Source organism: Rhipicephalus sanguineus, chromosome 6 (assembly GCF_013339695.2).
Source record: "Rhipicephalus sanguineus isolate Rsan-2018 chromosome 6, BIME_Rsan_1.4, whole genome shotgun sequence".
Lineage (NCBI taxonomy): Eukaryota > Metazoa > Arthropoda > Arachnida > Ixodida > Ixodidae > Rhipicephalus > Rhipicephalus sanguineus.
Window position 1 is genome coordinate 162,395,592 of NC_051181.1, and position 13,028 is coordinate 162,408,619.

At 42.5% G+C, this 13,028-nt stretch overlaps 1 protein-coding gene across 3 annotated transcripts in view; it reads right to left on the reverse strand.

The window, feature by feature from the left end:
- The window catches only part of LOC119396949 (uncharacterized), a 38,879-nt gene extending 26,769 nt beyond the window's left edge, over positions 1 to 12,110 (reverse strand). For all 3 annotated transcript variants that reach the window (XR_007416658.1, XM_049417286.1, XM_049417285.1), the window contains exon 1: positions 11,920 to 12,110. The gene's annotated coding sequence lies outside the window, so the exon portion shown is untranslated. The remainder of the gene's footprint in view (positions 1 to 11,919) is intronic.
- Positions 12,111 to 13,028: the final 918 nt, after the last annotated feature.

Here is a 13,028-nt window from a genome sequence, read left to right on the forward strand (position 1 = left end):
ATGTGCTAGCCGGGCCGCAAAAGCAAGCTACGCGGACGGCGTGTTTGACACCCCTGCTTTAAACCGTCCACTTGTTATGCAGTTAACATGGTGGGACGCCTGCGATTTTATTCTTCTGCCACGCAATATTGACGCGATAGGGCTAAAGAGCTCGTTTCTCAGAAATTCCAGCGTCGGCGTCATTGGTTCTGAGCGAAAAATCGGCGTTGTCAGCAACCTAAATAAGAGCGGAGAAGGACCAATACCTTACCGCGAAATCCATACTTTTCGAGTTTTTTTAATAACAGGCTATGATTAAGATAATCAAAATCCTTCGTGAAATCTACGTAGATACCCAGAGCCAAGTGTCGATGTTCAAAACATTCAAAATGAACTCCTTCTGTTCTAACAGAGCGAGTTCTGTTGAGCGCTTTTTCCTGAAGCCGAATTGCGCCGTATGTATTATCTCATGTTTATCGCAAAAGCTGATCAGTCTTGACAAACAAACTTTTTCGAGGCCTTTAGAAAATATGGGCAAGAGGGACACTGGCCTGTAGTTCGCTATACTATTTTTGTCTCCCTTTTTGTGCAGAACAGTTACTTTGGCTATTTGCATTCGTTTTGGGAAAACCCCTTCTGCTAAGCAAAGATTAAAAACATGTGTTAGGCAAGGTGCTATAAGGTCTATCACGTGTTTGACAGGTTTTATTTTAATACCATCAGTGTCGCTACTAGCACTGTCGTTGAGCCTACAAAAGTAGAGATCACCTCTGTCGTCGTAACAGGGTTAAGAAAAAAAGTTTTGTCGCAACTACGTTCTAAGTAATGCAGGACATTGTCATTAATTTCTCCGGTATCAATATTGACGAAATAATCATTGAGCAAATCTGCTAATCGTTTTTCACTAAATTCGTCGTCATTCTCTCTTATTTGTGTTAAAATTCCTGAATTCCTCGATCGATTTAAAAAGCGTTTAGATTTTTCCACGTTATGTCTGCTCTTGATGCAGACATAGAATAGAAAAAAGGTCACAGAAATAGTTATCCTTAGCCTTTCTAATTTCTTTCGTTAGACTATTACAATATGTTTTGTAAGTTCTGAGTAGCTCAACATCGCGAGTTTTAAGAATTTTTTAAACATTCTGTCCTTAACCTGAATCTTGCTTAGTAATTCAGGCGTAATCCATGGCTTACGAATTTTTTTCGATGTTCGTAAAAGCTTGTGTGGAAATGACTGATTATATAGACAAAAAATTATTCACAAATTTACTATACGCGCAGTCAGGATCGCTTTCTTTGAATATTTCGCTCCAATCAAAACTTTCTACTTTCTCTCGGAAAGTTTCCAATGTTCGAGGTGTTATTTCTTGAAAGGACATTTTTTGTTCGTTAGTTATCTTAAGCGTATTTGTATACACACATAAATATATGCTGTTGTGATCGCTAATGTCTGTACTCATGACTCCCGCCTTTCGTCGACAGGGATGTATATTTGTTATACGTTGATTTAGCGATAGATGCAAATGATAAAAATCTTGTATCCGAGCAAGAATCGAACTCAGGCCTTCTGCGTGGCAAGTATATAGGTGTACACCATGGGAATGGTGGGTATATGACAACATTACTATATTATAGTAATGTTGGTACATGAAATGTACCTCGACTGCACGTTTCTTCAGACGTCCTCCTGTCTTTTTCCCGCTCATTTTTACGGTAAGCTGTTTCCACTAAGTAAATTTTCACCTTCTGCGTGCTTTTAGTTATCATTCTATATTTAGCTTTTTTTTAATTGTCACTTATCATATTTCATAGATTCATTGGGATGGACTTTCAAAACATATCTAGAACCCTTACGTATACTACAAAAGCGAGGAATTCGAATAACAAACAATGCTAGATATGATCAACACAGCACGCCATTGTTTCATAATAAGGAAATAATACCTTTCGATAATTTACGACAGCGAAAAATTGGACTTACTGTACATAATGTCATTGCATATAACCTCCCCTTTCATATATCAATATTTTCGTCCTCTTTCTGCCTTACCAGATGTGCCACATTACATAATTTTCAATCCTCCGCCCACTAACAATGTTTATAGGAAACGATTACTACAGTTTGCTGGAGATAAGATCTGGAATTATATACCGCGTCAAATAAAAGAAAGCAAAAGCTTTTCCTGTGCGCTTAGAAAATACTTTCTTGAGAAAAATGAACAGGAACACTAGCACACACTTTTGCTGTAATCTCTGCTTCATTACATATTGATTATATGTCTAACAGAATCATACTGACATAGTGTACGTATTTCTCTGTATTTTTCTGTACTTTTCTTTTTTATATTCTGCTCCATTTTTTCCTTTTCTTGTTATGATTGAAGTGTACTTATAAAATATCTGCTTTGTTAACACAATCTGTTCCTTTAAATGTATATTTATTTAGACCCTCTACTAGCCAGTGGCTATAGGTCCAATCAGTGTTGTGTACTTTCATGTACTAAGATAACTTGAATTAAAAAATGATTGATCATACCTGCACAGAAAAAGTAAAAAAAGAACCTTTACTTTTAAAAGCACCACACTACAACTCAGCACAACCGACTTCGACTTAACGCGATGTTATTTAGATTGTGACATCTGCAAAACCGCGCATGCGGGCTTACAAGCGACGATGTACACTACCTGAACTATCCCTTTTTATTTAGCTTATGCCATATGGCATACTGGCGCCAATATATGAAAAAAAAGCACTAAGCATACGGCCACAACTGCACGCACGCCTTCCTGGCGCAACAGCGACTCCTTCAAACGTTCGGCGCGTGTGTGACGCGCGAGTTTCTCTGCACATGCACGCGTCGTGAGAGTTGTTTTTTCTCCCAGTACTTCCTTATTCCCTCGTGACAGCTAACATTTTGCGACGCTGTACTGTCCTATTTTTGCACTCCATTACTAACAAAAGCAAAACTTAAACTGGAAACATATCAAGTCAGTGAAATGATCGCGAGAGCATCAGTACCCAGGCGGATAGATAGATAGATAGATAGATAGATAGATAGATAGATAGATAGATAGATAGATAGATAGATAGATAGATAGATAGATAGATAGATAGATAGATAGATAGATAGATAGATAGATAGATAGATAGATAGATAGATAGATAGATAGATAGATAGATAGATAGATAGATAGATAGATAGATAGATAGATAGATAGATAGATAGATAGATAGATAGATAGATAGATAGATAGATAGATAGATAGATAGATAGATAGATAGATAGATTTCAACTACGCTGGCTGATTACATGGTTCACAACCCAAAAAACTTTTGGAGGTATTTGTCTTCTTCGAAATAAACGACAGATAGTGTAATAGTCAATGAAACGATTTGTAGTGAACCAGGAAGAATGGCTGAGGCATTTAACAACTACTTTGTCGGTTTTCCACCAGGAATGAATGTTATGTTGAAGACCCTGAGCTAAACGAGGAACATACTAGCGATCTGACCATTTCTAAAGAAGGAATTGTAGCGCTCCTGCTTAATCTGGATGTGAAGGAAAGTCCTGGTCCCGATAAAATACCGAATGCGTTTCTAAAGCGCTACTGTGAATGGATCTCTAATTTTTTAGTTGAAATATTTACAGCATCTCTTGAAACGGGCACCTTACCGGATGACTGGTTGATAGGCAGCGTGGTTCCAATCTTCAAAGCTGCAGACAAGCTAAAAGTAAAGAATTACCGTCCTATCTCTATAACATGCACCGCATGTAAACTCCTTGAACATGTCATTAGCAAATATTTGGTCCAGTACGCAGAAGACAATTTATTCTACCCCAAGCAACATGGTTTTCGCAAGCGCTTATCAACCGTTTCGTAACTCTTTGAGACAATACAGTATTTCGCAAATGCTATAAACCAGAAAGAGCAAGATGATGTTATTGCCTTAGATTTCTCTAAGGCATTTGATAAAGCCTGCCACGTGAAACTAATACGAAAACTGAAAACGTACGGTCTATGTCCCATGATCGTAAAATGGATAGAAGCGTACTCGTGTAACAGCTGCGGCAGTTTGTGGATGTAGCCGATGAATACTCAGCTTCCTTGCCTGTCACCTCTGGGGTGCCCCAGGGTTCTGTTATAGGACCTCTGTTATTTTGCTTCACATCAATGATATTGCTGCTAATGTGGATCCACAGATAGAAGTTCGCCTCTTTGCAGACGACTGTCTGTTATTTTGTCGAGTAAAGAGCGCTCATGAACAATTGAATCATTAAACAAAATTTACGATTGGTGTGTAGCGTATGACATGGAAATTAACTTCGATAAATCAGTCTGCATGAGTGTCACAACAAAGCAATCACCTTTGCAATTTGCTTACAAAATCGGAAATACGGAAATTCGGCGAGCAATAAAGATGAAGTATTTAGGTGTTACTATCACGCATAACTTATGTTGGAGTGAGCATGTTGCCAGCGTTTGTGGACCGGCTCAGCGAAAGCTAGGAATGTTACGACGTAAATTGAAGCAAGCACATCCTGATATAAAGCTCAAGGCTTACACTACAGTTGTCCGACCCACCCTGGAGTACGCGGGTATTGTGTGGGATCCATACCGATTAACTCTAATAAAGCAGATCGAGCGAGTGCAGCGTCTTGCTGCACGCTTTATTTTTTCGAAGTACAAAAGGACTGAATCTATCACTGCGTTGATTGATAAGGCAAACCTTCTAAGTTTAGCCTCACGCAGGAAAATAGTCAGGCTAAAATTTTTTTATCGACTGTATAATGGTATGCTAAACATTGATCCCGGGTTCCACTTGCGGCCTCCAGGCAGAGTGTCACCCCGGTCCTCCCACCCGTACGTTCTTAGACCTATTGTGTCTAGAGTTGATGTTTACAAGCATTCTCTGCTGGTCAAAACAATTGAAGAATGAAATGGTCACGTCCTATAACTCTTCCATATGAACAACTGACTGCAATTTAATAATTAAAAAGTTAATCAACACGCTTTCGCTAATTATTTCAATACAACTTTAGGTGCTGCAATGTACCTGCGCCTCGACGTATATTTCGTGTGTGAGGTCGACAGGTGCCTGACTGTCAGTATTTTTATAAAAAATCTGTACTGTCTAAAAAACAAAAAAAAAAACGCACTCTGTATACTACCAGAAACAACTTTTTCTTTGTCCTGTTCCCGAATTACTTAATACACAACCTTCACTATGAATCACTAAGTGACTATACATGACGGTCAGAACACACCAAGAAAACCTGGTCTGTTGCTACGTCACCGTTACAAACTGTCACTTTGGCTCTGTTTCCGTGCGAAAGCTCCTTCGCAGTTTCGCGAGCCAATTCCTTTTCAGGCGAGAACAGAAGCTGTAGCCGTTATTAATTAATTTATTGCATTCGTCTCAACAACCTCCATGGTGTCAACGCGCTTTCTTGTGTGCCTCCACCAACTGCGCAGATTATCGTGGGCCGCAGTTCAAAGCTTTAGGCTTCGTACCATTGTATTCTCACGGCGGAATTATGTACAGGGCTTTGACCGTGTAGGAGGAAGTGCGCTGTGTTCGTTTGCCGACGACCATAAACGTTGTTTGCTTGCCTCAATTGGCTAATGTCCCTTCGCGCTAGTTTTTGATGTCCTTGTTACAGATAAGATTGTCTGATAAGACGATAGGAGTGCTGAATCTATTCTGCAGGTGACACCGCAGTTAAGTACCTCCAACACATTGCTATGTGACGATATTATGACATTTCGTCGTTTCTATTGAGAAACAAAGTCAACCGTGTCGCGTTGGAAAAAGAGGGGACCTCTCTTTGTGGAGCGTTCCTTACCTGACAGACACGCGTTGTCCCTGCATGACGCACCGCAAAAGCGGTTGCATTTTACGTTTTACTGCCTGAACTTCAATGTGTCTTGATACATTATCTCAATTGCTAAGTGGTACCTTGCGCTTGCTGAACTTTTGTTCACAAAATCTGCGCCGGAGTAAGCGGAAATGGAACAAATTTTCAGCTTCCAGATATGTTCAGTCTGACCCATCTCCGTGAGGATTATTGAGACTGCCAAGTTATATTACGAACGGCCGCTTGAGCCAAATAGAGCCTTACAGTTTGCGCTCAACCGCCAATTTCTTATAACGCATACATGCCTAATGTGAAGATGCGAAGTTTGTAAGTTCGGTCCCCCCCCCCCCTCAGCGACAAGTAGATTTATTTTGTTCTTTTAAATTTTCCTTTACTTCTCAATTGCTACATCTTAATAAAGAAACTACACATAAAGTGCCACATATGTTTTCCTTCGCCCCATCATCTGTTGGCTTCACAGAGTTCTGTCTAACAGAAACGAACCCCTCGATCCATTACCATTCTTTTGTTCTTGTAGAATGCAGTCATGCAGGCAACCGGTGGACAGATTTCAATGAAAATGACTGTCTGTTAAAGAAAAGGTCGTATTGAAGGAGCTGTATTTCTTTATGCATGGAATCGTTTACGAAATTTCCCAAAACGAGTGAGCTAAACAGATGAAGCGTAAGGTTTACAAGATTGCAACTCTGCAAAAAAAAAAAAAAGTTATGAGCGGCATTAACTGGCTTAACGTCGCAAAGACCAATGTACAGCGGCCCTGAGGGGAAGCCTCAGCGATGAAATGCAAAGTGATGCAAAGCTAGGCAAAGTTGGCCATGGTTTAGCACTGAAGGAACCTTCTCTCCGCTTGACGACCTGCATGTCTCCAACCTGCAACTCTCTTCCCTCCTCCACTCGCTTACGCTATACTATGCTATGTCTTCCCTCCTCCTTTACCTCCTGCTTTACCTTCTCCTCACCCTCACTTTTATTTCCCACCCCCTTGCTATGTTATACTATACATGACTATGCTATGCTTTACCCTCCTCCTCTCTCTCCTCGCCCTCACTTCCCTTTCCCATTCCCTTGCTACACTATACTGCAGCTGACTACGCTATGGTTTACCCTCTCTCCTCATCCTTTTCCTCCTCCCCACCCTCACTCCCTTTCCCACATCCTTCCTATAATAAACTATACATAGCTATGCTATGCTTTGCCCTATCCCTCATTTCGTGATGATGATAGTTTTGAGTGGTCGCCCGGCACGGACGGAACTCAAGCTCAAACAGCCCCGCTGTTAAAAAACGACGGATACCGCAGTTTTGTAATCTGTATCTGTTAAATATTCCCAACCAGACGCATGTGACGTATAAATCTGCGGCTTTTCTTTGTTTACAAAATGTTTGCCAGGTACTACTTAGTAATGAATGGTGTACATGAGAGCGGTACGTAATACACAAAGGGTCGCGCTACTAAGCGCGAGGGCGCGGGTTCAATTCCTCACTACAACGTGCCTCAATCATATGGCTATACGTCACGACCACGTAGCAATATCGTGGTTCTGACACATAAAACCAAGGCGATTATTAGTGATTAGTAATACATCAGTATCTTGGTCTTTATATGCGTTATAAGGTGCAATTCATAGAAGTGTTACATTATTTAGCCACACAGCTAGAGAGTTGCAAGGGTGTTGCCTTCTAAATGCGAAACATTTATTGGCGAACCAGACTTTGACCGCTTGTCTATCTCCCTATATATCTACGCGCCTTCGTCTGGGCATTGTTAGTTTGTCGTTTTCATGCATATGGTGCTCATCTGCAGTGAGGCCGTCACACTTCTTTGATAGTGGTATCACAGCAATCACGGCATGGGCCTTGAGTGGTGTGCAGTTGAGTAGCTATCAGTTTGCGCGAAGTGCTGCGACTGATAACTTGATATACTGCTCTCGAGACCGAATTGCGCGAAGACATGGCTGCTGAAGAGGGCGTCGCGTTAAAAGGAGGAAGAACGAGAAAAAAAAAAAAAAAAGCTCTTATGGATCACTTGTGCATTCGCCTAAGGCTACTTGAAAGCGAAAGCCATCTTCTTTTTCTTCTCAGTCCATGTGTTGATCCTCCCCCTCGCCCCTCCGAAAGCTTTCTGCACCTAACGTGGTTTTGCACTGCCTCCAGGATCGGAGGCATTGCAAGCTCTCTGTACCTCACCTGGTTTTGCACTGCCTCCGTGATCGGCCCACCCTTGACCAAGCGACGATCTCATGTCATTGCCGCACGGTGTAAGAATATACTCAGGTGATGACACTCTTCCCCCAACGCATGGGAAACCGCAATCCACGCGCGTCCAGATAATGTTCGGGTTCTTTCAGATGATTTTCAGTTTCATCGGCGCCGTCTTGGAGGGCGCTACGAAAAGCGGGGCAGTTGTCTCCATAGCAACGCGCACGCTGCTGATAACGTGCATTTTTTTGTGCCATTTTGTTGGATAATGTGCATCCGCCAAGCGGCGTCGAGGGGCGAAATCGAGAGAGCAACAGGAGAGGGCACGGCGAGCGTGGTGCACTCCGCCTCAAGCCACTAGATGGCGCACCGTTCAACGGACCGATAGTGTGCCTCGATGCGTGCGACAAAACGCGCAAGAAAACGCGCATCAAGGCACCCTACGGACCGACGACCGAACATTTTCTGGCCGCTTAGGCGCGCGCAGTGTCAACACCTGAATATTCTTACACCGTGCATTGCCGTAATGGTGACGTCATCACGTGATGATGATTTCTTGCATCACTCGTGTTGACGCCACCGACGGTCAATTTTTGCGCTTGATGATGTTTTTGTGTTCGCCTTAATATGTGTGCACCGTGAGAAGATAGACAGGCCGTCGATCAAGGGAGTGATGCGTCTTGGCTGTAGCGCTGATGTCGATAGCCGTTGACGTAGCGGAGGTTGGCCACGCGCTTGCGTGCTCTGTGAATTATTGCTGTTGACTGTAATAACTCCGGGGATTTTACGAGCCAAAACCATGATATGATTATGAGACACGCCGTAGTGGGGAACTGCGGCTTAATTTCGACTGCTGGTGACTATACGTTGTGAATCCGTTTTCCTCCGTCAAATGTGGCGCATACCCACGTACCACGGCCCGGGGAATGCTGGTATGCGCTACACGTGTTGGTCTGTTTATCTCCACAGTTCATATCAACCCAGGGACAGCCAAATTACACATTCAAAATTTTATAAAAACACACCACGGGTTGATTAAACAACATAAAGAAAGACTGTCTGATATAGTTCACTATTTTAATGCAGCCATCACACAAGCAGACAAACGTGCTGCAACGACCCTCGTCAACCAACCGCGAGATAAATATCTTAAATAATTGTATTACGTCAGCAGTTGTGGTGATGGTTGCCTAACATCACTTGAGGTGGTGTTGCTTTTCTATCGTCAATTGTAGTTTCAGTGTTGGCTGTCTGCTCTTATAGCAATGTAATGCACATTACATATGTGCTACTATGACTCGGCAAGCTTAGTTTAGCTTTGGTCGGCCCCGACGCAACAAGTCAGCAAACGCTGCCCATGGTATGCACATCAGCGCAACGTAGCGTGCCCTTCGTTTCGATCGAGCTGACCACTGTCCTCTAACGTGAGCGCCGACGATACGTCGGACCATAAGCTACCATTTAGACGTCACATTCTAACGACGTGCCCGGCAATCCCCACGCTATGAAACAACTACCGAATTTACACAAAAACGTCGACCCGCCTTGTAACACTTAGATCAAAGCCGAACAATGCGGCAGAGGCAAGCTACTCATTGACTGCTTGGTATGATGACATCGGCTCCCACAATGTGTGGGATCTATCGGACAAGGAGGAGGAAAACGTCACTCGGTAGAGTGAGAGTCACCCAAGGTGGCCCCGACTTTCTTTTTTTATGCTTTAGAAACTTAAGCAATTTTAGTTAAGATGTTAAAGATGTAATTAAAAAGTAAGCATGCTAAAATTACCGGATTCTGAATGTTTGTTTTGAGTAGAGTGAACCTTGACGGCCTTGCAATATTTGTGCATAATACGCTTTGTGGAGAGTAAACGAGAAAAAAAAACTCAACAAATAGTATACCGTAGTTTTAATCAAGATAATCTCGCTACATTTCGATCTGTGATAGAAAACATCTCTTGGAACGATGTTTATAATGAGAAAAATCGTAGTATTGCGTACGATATTTTCCTTGGGTTAGTAAAAGATAAATATGATAGGGCGTTTCCTTTACTGGTAATAAAAAAACATACAAAAAGTCTCGATAAGCCATGGGCAGCAAGGGAGCTGTATAAAGGAATTCAAGCACGGGATAAACTATTGGACAAATTAATTCAATCAAAAGACCTAGTTTTACTTAAGAAATATAAAAAAAATCAGAAATAAGCTAGGCTCTGATACTAAGAAAGCGCGGAATGAATATTACAGGAATAAATTTGCTGCAGTCTCAAACTGTCCAAAGAAAATCTGGAATTGTCTTAATGATCTTATGAGAAAGGCTACTTGTCACGTTCCTAGTGCATTTACTCTTAGTAATGTCAAATACAGTGGCGCTGCTTTGGCAAACAAATTTAATTAGCACTTCCTATCTTCTGGAGAACCGTCGCACAAACGAGATAGAAAGCATGAAATTAATCGGCACATTGCCTCTCCAGTTGCAAGTTCTATATTCTTAAAGCCATGCAGAGCATGAAGTGCTCACATTCCTTAGTAATTTAGATAAATCTACTGCTGCAGGAGCAGACGAAATTAAGGCCGAAACAATTATCGCTATTGCCGATCTAATCAGTGCACCACTACAGCATATATGTAATGATGCTTTAGACCAAGGTGTTTTTCCAGACAGTACGAAAATTGCGAGAGTGGTTGTTTTGCACAAAGGTGGCCCCTATGACAACATTAATAATTGTAGACCTATATCTGTCCTTCCTTTGTTTTCTAAACTACTGCAATATTTGATAAAAGATAGACTATGTAAATTTTATGACCGTAGACAGATCCTTGTGAAAGAACAGTTCGGGTTTCGCGAGGGGAAGTCAACGGAAATGGCACTGCTTAGCGTAAAGGAAAAAAAATACTGTTTAATATGGATGAAAAGCGACTCACTGTCGGACTTTTCTTAGATTTCAGAAAAGCATTCGATTCCATTAAACATGCCATTTTATTTTATAAGCTCCCGTTTTATGGTATTCGAGGTGTCGCCTTAAAACTAATTCGCAGCTATTTCTTCCATCGATTGGAGTACACATACTTAAATGGCTATCAATCGCAGCTGAAGCAATTATTATAAGGTGTACCACAAGGGTCCATTCTAAGTCCAATATTCTTTATTATCTATATTAATGATATAATCGCCATCCCAAGGACTCCTGAAATCGTTCTGTATGCAGATGATACTAGTGTGTTCTTCTCTGGCATGCACCTCGATAAGATGCATGTTGAAGCTAATACATGGTTACAAGAATTATCATTATGGTTGAATATAAATAAACTAAGCTTGAATGCTAGTAAAACAAATACATTTTGTAGAAATACGTAGCAAAATAAGATAGTTTTAAGAAACAAAGGAAAACCAATACAGCTATAAAAGGTGGCACTAAGAATAAAAACCCACCATCTACTGTTGGGGTTCGAAACCGGGCCTTTTGAGTGGGAAGCGGGCATTCTACCCCTGCACCACTTAGGCGGAGCCGCGCTCAACTCTTAAACGACGACACATTGCAGACTACCGATCGCAGCGCCGCAAGCGGATTTGGGCCTCCCTTTCTGTAAATTGCTGCTGCGGCCGTTCCGGGTACTCCCCTGTTCTAGCACACTCTAACATAACTCAAGCTCGCTCACACGCGCGATTGTTGCTACACGTGATGACTCCGAGTGAACGCCCAGCCTACGCTTTTCCTCCTACCATTGCGACGCCAAAGTCTCAACACACCTGCCAAGGTTGCAGCCACCGCAGTCTAGACGCCAGCCATCGCGCACATTCACGCGCATCATTAGGCCCTCCGTATGCGATTCGTTTAGGTACGATCAAGCACTTTGTACGTACATTTTGCTTCTCCGTCGTGGCGCGCAAGGGCGTCGCGGTTGTTGGGCGCCGCTCTTTCAATTGTGAACAAAGTGGACGCACGGCTCTGTCCGCCTCCCCGATAGACATGCCAATACATCCCGACTGGCGCGAGCGCGCGCACGTCGCTGCTGCAAAAGCCAACAGCACCTCGGCACTCGTCCCGTTATCCAAACCGCGTGGCTTTCTCTCGCCATCTCCACGAAACAGCCGTTGCCTCCCTTTCCCGTCCGTGCGTCACGTGAGCTCGCTCTTGCTATTGGCGAAGGCTGGCTGCGCGTTGCGTGTTTTTTTATACGCTTCTCGCGGCGACAGCTGAGTTGTGGCGGCGCATGCGTCGCCACGAGCTTCCGGTTTCCTCCAAGGCGTCTTCCGAGTTACAATGAGTCGGCCATTGGCTGAAACGGTTTGCAACGGGCAGACGTATGGGGACGGAGACAAATGTAGTGGAGGTAAATTACGTACTCTCGAGTTAGTGTGGCAATGTATCTACACAGGGTGTTTTTTTCTTAGACAATACAGATTAACAAAAAAAAAAATAAATAAAAGTACTGTGATAGTCAGGCACCTGCCGTCTTCGCACACAAAGTCTACGTCGAGACGGAAACACTCTGCCGCACCTAAAGTTGTATTAAAATGATTAATTTACAAACAATCGTTAACTCTAATTATTAACTGGATGACAGTTATTCATATGAAAAAGTTGTAGGACGTGACAATTTATGGCACACCATTTTTTTAGAAATCTCGAAGCACTCGCGTAGATTGAGATATTAATAATCGAAATTGAAGACCCTGATCGAGGCGATATCGAAACTGAGCGCGCCGGCCGCGTAGGGACTGCCGCCGCTGTATTTACATGAGACCGGAACTTTACGTGACGAACTTTGAAAAAAAAAATGCGCATCACAGCAGACAATGGCAGGAAGTCGTCTCAAACACACAGGTGCGCCGCTTTTTATTTGCGTTTGGTGTGTAGTGCTTCTTGTGTTTTTTTTTTGTTAAACTTTAAATAAGCGCAAAGAACTCTCGCTGTCTGCGAGAAGCAGCGCCGCAGTGCCTGTCCTCTAGTTTTACGCTATACAGTTAAA